This window comes from Huiozyma naganishii, chromosome 11, assembly GCF_000348985.1.
Source record: "Huiozyma naganishii CBS 8797 chromosome 11, complete genome".
Lineage (NCBI taxonomy): Eukaryota > Fungi > Ascomycota > Saccharomycetes > Saccharomycetales > Saccharomycetaceae > Huiozyma > Huiozyma naganishii.
Window position 1 is genome coordinate 283,707 of NC_035932.1, and position 6,206 is coordinate 289,912.

Sequence of the window (6,206 nt, forward strand, 5' to 3'; positions counted from 1 at the left end):
GGGTGGAGATGGGGCCGAGACTGTTGCTGAAGAGCGTTCCCGATGGAAAGCCGCTGGTGCACGTCGCTGGAAGAAGGTCAAGGAGGCGGTACAAAGGGAGAATCACAAATTTAAGAGCCTGGCGAAACATATAAAGATCGGCTCTTGGGAAGGCAAGAAGCAAAAGGCCAACAATTTTGATAGCAAAGTTGAGAACAAGACCAAGCATGTATTCAGTAGGATGTTCAAACGAAAAGCTAAAATTGGCGAAGCTTCCCCCGCTTAAAGGCATGGTCATCTAGGTCCGTATATTCACCGCCGCCGCAGTCAAAACACTGCCGGTATCTGGTTTGATAGAGATAGTAAGTGGTCCCGTTACAAACAGCCACTTTGCCTGGATACTCTACAAAACAAAAACAGATATGGTAGTTGGTACATAGGAGCTGTGGCGAGTTGACGAAATTTATCCTTACGGTGCAAACCTGCTATGAAAAAACAAGAGCAGTTGGTCAATGGATTGAAGTGATCCTGGTATCTTTTGAGTACCTTCATAAATAATTGCTATTAGCTAGCAAAAAGATAATATTCTGATTACCGTTTGTAGTTTCTTCTTGTTCTTGATGATCCGGGCTCACCCTGCAAGTGGCACCAAGGTGCCTAACGAGGAATGAACCCGCCGAACTTATATTTGTAATCCAAAGAAAGGTAGAGTAAGCAGCTATAGTGGCGTTGATATAGAAGGTGGAGTATCCGCAATTAAATGAACCACGTTCTTCGCTACTTACTACCCTTATCGATATCCACTGCAAAAGTAACATGTTATCTTCGCGTGTTAAAAATATTTATTTTCATCCTTTTTTAGAAGATCAAAAACTTACCACTGGAAGAGATTCGAAACTTCCATGACCGGTGGTAGCCATGCTCAATCACAATGGTCTGCTCTAGTTGCTGTAACATCAAATTGTATTATACTTGGTAACTTTTGAGAAAACCATGCTGAACGAAGTTCTCGAAGCTTCTCAACGTGTTGTTAGTTGTTCCTCTTTGCCAAGACATATCTTAGTATCAGATAAATTATTTTATAAACCTTGTATAAACGGTTTCTTGCCCTCACAGATGTAAGGAAAATATATATAAAAAATAAGCAGATTGAAAATAATCTGTGTTGAGAATTACTTCGAGACGACGGTCTATATCGTGGCAATTTATATGATTCATTCTGGAAGAAATATCAAACAAATTCACGATGCGTTATAAATTCTTAATTCGTTTTTGCAAACAAATCGCGAAAATATCTCGTCTTATTTTTATCCACATTTCGCATTCCGTAGATGACTGTGTACAGACGCGTGGATACTGTTGACGTGTCATAAACACCAATTGTAGCATCTATTCCACGTAACGAAACGTCGTAGAGACATAGAAACTTCTGCATCACACAGGGTGCATGTTCGTATCTCTATTTCCAACACTTTTGATTCAGAGCCCAACATGTCGTAACACGAAAGCGGATATGCTTTACTGAAACAGGACACAAAATAAAGAATACAAAAGAGAACGAATTATTTTAGTATCTGCATTATAAAACTTCCAAGAAATGACCTATTGCTGCATACATTTCTTGCTCGAATTATGTCTTATAAAGAATGAACAAGAATCAGCCAACCGAACGCCTTCAACAGCTCCAAATATTTTCCAAAAGGAACTTTTGGTTACCCAAGACATTATTCAAGTATTTTGACAGGAGAGAGTTTGGAAATCTGGCCCCTTCAGCCTTAATATGATCTGTTTGTTCTTTTTCATTTGCTAATGAATAAAAGTACCACCAAAAAACAAAATTTGTAATATGGAACTCACACAGTTCCAATCACGAGACCCAGCTCTCACCACGAACTCTCACAGTTCTCAGACACAAACCCTTAGGGACAAATAAGGCCTTTTCCACAAGGCAACCCTTAGCGACAAACAATGTGCAACACGCAACACGCAATGTACATATAACGAACGGACAGACCCAAGCTAATGCGGTCTGATCCAGCTTCACCAATTATTATATAAAGGCCACAGATTCCAGTCATTGGAATCCTCGTCTCGCTTCCTTTATATATTCTCTTTCTATATATTCCTTATGTAGAGAGGACAGACAATTGATCACTGTTTAGACTCTTATAATATACCTTAGAGTTTACTCAAAACATTAATTATTATTAACGCTATCTTACAAAAACATTTCAATTGGGCAATTTGGCCGAGTGGTTAAGGCGTAAGATTAGAAATCTTTTGGGCTCTGCCCGCGCAGGTTCGAATCCTGCAGTTGTCGTTATTTTTTTTCTTGGTTGGCCAAAACATCTCTTAGATACCGGGTATGCCCTCTGACGTATGATAAACGGTCACATTTGAATTGAATGTCACGTTAGTAGATCAGAGACTTGGTTTGCTTTTATAATACCTACAAAACCAGTCCGATTCCTCCCAGTTGCATGTCCAGAAAATTGATGATGTGTCACAGGTTTACTTCCTGCGCCCCGTCGCAACAAAAATGAACACCGCGCTGTGAAAGTGCCGTAAAAAGATTGGGTGTTTCGCCCTATTTGCACTAACACTACTCTAGCGCTATTTATTTTTTATCTCGCGATGCTGCTATCGAGTTGGAAGATAATGGCATTCCACCTTTAGCCCTTGAAATATATTAAAATTTAAACATGTCCTGAGTTTGAAAAATTATAATTGCTGTCCCTGGGTTTACTCAATTTCCTTGACAAAGCTCTGTAAAAAACTAAGTTCATCTCATGAAAACGCGAGTTAGCACTACATATTGTTGGTGACAAGTACATTATTTACGTGTGTGTTTCGTAATATGTCTCGATATTGATATTATCTCGTTGCTTAAAAGTGATACTACGATGCAATGAGGAAATGTTCTCTGGAGTAATGATATGTGGTTTTTAATAAATGTAACGAGACGTTTTTCCTTTAAAAATCTTTAACTCACATTCTTTACCTCAACACCCCATTTACCATCTGCTAGAAAGGTCTGCTATCGAATGGGCGGTGTCGTTCATTTTATTGAATGTAATTTAATTATTTGGAGGCTTACTGGATGATGGCATTGCTTCGATGTTGCAAGGTAAATTCAGAACCCCCCCCGTCTCACTAGTGGTCGGAAGGGAAAAGTAAAATCACAACATTGTGTGTTGTGCTAAATAGTAACTACCTGACGTTTTATTTGTTTGAAGGATTCTACATCCTGTCTTTTATTCTGTTTTGACTCAGTAAATCATTAACCGTTTAAAATTTTCACAAACGGGGTTACATATAAGATTACAACTGCTATTTTAAGCCATTTTTTCTTCTTAATTTTATGGAATCTCTTATAGTTGCTAACATTTTCCAAATCATGACAAATTGTCCCCATATAAAAAAGGGGAAGGTATCACTGCGTTATGTAGTCTTTAATAGTGCTGTTTATGAAAGGTTATCCATGCAACATAGTTACGGGAACAATTTAACAGACACTATGCATCTTATGAGCCGGAGTGTGTCACAGTTAACAAGAGCTAACAAATACGTTTGGGGGGGGGGGGAAGAGGAGGACTGATCAAAGTGTGAAACACCCTTTTCTCTGATAAGCTATTCGAATATTACTATAATGGTTCTGGCACCAGTCATGTGCAAATGCATGAGACGACCGGCCGTGTTATTGACTAGTTCAATGATCGGTGCAAAAAACGTGGCTTAATATCTGACCAGCACAATTCGCCCATGCAGTTTTATCTTTCAACTTAGCTTTTCAGACAGTACAACAGTTCGAATTGTATAGCCGGCGGCCCTTCTTTGGTTCGACAATCCGCAAAAACAGCTACAACAACTTTGGATTCTTTGTGTAGCTAGTTCATAGAATCCAGGTGGTTGGAAAGATGCTTGGCTACGTTGTTCTTGTATATTTGACAATACATTGCAAGCATTTCTTTATAGTTTAGATTGTCTTTATCATCAGTTTCTTTTTACCTCCTGCAAGAAGAGATGAGAGTAAACAGCTTGAATTTAGTTCAACCTACGGTATAGGTCTTTTTTTAGTCAAAAACCTCACGATTTTCTAAAAACGCATACAATAAAGCTATAAAATCACTCAATCGATCGACAGATATGCCTGTGGGGTTGGAACAGCCCAACGGTCCCAACTGGCTGCTTATGGAACTGAAGCATCAATGGTTACAGTAATCCTATAAGTTTGGGTGATTTTACCTTTAATACTCCCTCTTGAACCTACCTGAGGTTTGATTTTTTGTTGAGCTGAGCCGTACGGTGCTTGACTTTAACGTATAGCGACAAGAATATCCTGCTTGCAGGTCTATTGAACAGTGGCATTTGAGTCGACCCTGAGTTGTTTCAATTGGTCAAATTTATTCTACCACCCAGTTTTGTTGGTTGCCTCCCGTGCCCGTTATCAGGTTCGTTCGGCATCATTACAAACTGACCGTTATTTACTACATTTTGATACGATTGTAAAATTTTTATCCTCTCCAATGTATCGCTTCTGGGTTTCATATTTGCCGTGTTTCCCAGCAAGGCTATAACAGCTATGAAGCCAAGCTGGGTCCATGTATTGAGGAGGCAAGACTATTCTGGACCAGATACTCCTTTTTCTTCACCTCGCTAAGCAAACACTACCTCAACAAGGTCATCGAGTAGTTCGACCTTTCATAACCAAACAGTATCTCTCTTTGCTCAGCCTGGTGAAAATAAACTTTTACGACTTTGTCCAAAACATCAGATAGCGGGTTGCAGTTGTCAAATGAAGTAACCTGTGGCTCCGAGCATATCAATTAGTATATCTCGATGATCAATTGGGTGAACTTTGGTGCGAAGCACCTGGTAAACCGTTAAAGTACCACTGAGACTTAGTTAAGCAAGTACAACTGTTATAATTCGTATGACTACGTATACAGCGCACATAAGAATCTTACGCCATTCTTAGACACTTTATTCAAACACAACCTAGTTCAGTTTCAACAGCAAGTTTGCGGTTTGGAATTATTTTTTTATGATATTTGTAAAGTTTTAAGAAACTTCTCTTGCTTAATTTCCGATTCACTAAGAGACATGTTAGGTATTGTGTTAGCGAACCACGTTCACTCTATTGACCAATTATCTACAAATATTGCGCAGTCTCCAAGAAGGAGAATATATATTACCTAAGTACACTAATTGTACTTTAACGGAGCATCGGTTTCTTTTTATATTTTCCCGGTGAGAATTTTTCACTTCACAAACTCACGCGGGCACCTCGGCTTACATTTTTCATCATTCTCCACGTACTAACAAATAGCACGTGAGAGTTTCAGCTTATATCTCAGAATACTCTTAACAGCTATTCTCAACAATATTCGTTCATAATATAGTGTTAAATTCTAGGAATCCTTCTGTGGGAATATCTGATGTATTAGTAACCGATACGTCACTCTATGAAGCATCAGATATGCCTATTGGATTATAACAACCCAAAGGTCCCAACCGGCTGCTGATGCAAGGACCAGTATGGTCCCTGCAGCCATTACTTACAAGCTCGATTCTATCAAAAGGTACATAAAGGTGTTATGTAAAAGTACAAGAAGATTATCTCGACGACAATCTTTGTATAAAAACTTTTCTTATAGAACAGTCCGTATGAAGTGATCATATTCTGATTCCACATCTCAACATATTGTTGCAGTGTAGCCAGTGATTGTATAAAGGAAGTATTAAGGGTAGAATCCATAGTAGATTTTGTTCACTGTACTCAGTGGTAGATACGTAATATACAGTACTATTTTACTATACATTCGTCTTTTAAAGGTTGTAGGAGGTTTTTCTACCTCATCGACAAACTCAGGATGTTTCCATTTTGGCTAATAGGTAACAAAACGGTGATGTTGGCATTTTAAGCAATATCCCAACAATATCCCAACACATATAGTATACTTTGGCTTGTATACAGACTCTATCTCACAATATTGGATGACCAAACTAAGCAAAAAAAATTTTGACATTCTCGTATCAAACTAGAAAGCAAAACTACTTTGCTAAATTCGTCGTTAGCGATTATGTTACACATATATCTGAATATTTCATGTGATAAAATATTATTTTTGTTATTTGAAATATATTTTAAAAATAGTTTGTTTAGGTAAAATTAAATGTTTTAAAGATATAAAAAACTAATTTAGTCATATTTGACGGTTTTTTGA

At 38.1% G+C, this 6,206-nt stretch overlaps 1 non-coding gene across 1 annotated transcript; it reads left to right on the forward strand.

Moving 5' to 3' along the window:
- Nucleotides 1–2,217: 2,217 nt before the first annotated feature.
- Nucleotides 2,218–2,299, forward strand: KNAG0Ktrna6S. Its single transcript has one exon. It is a non-coding gene; the product is annotated as a tRNA-Ser (tRNA).
- Nucleotides 2,300–6,206: the final 3,907 nt, after the last annotated feature.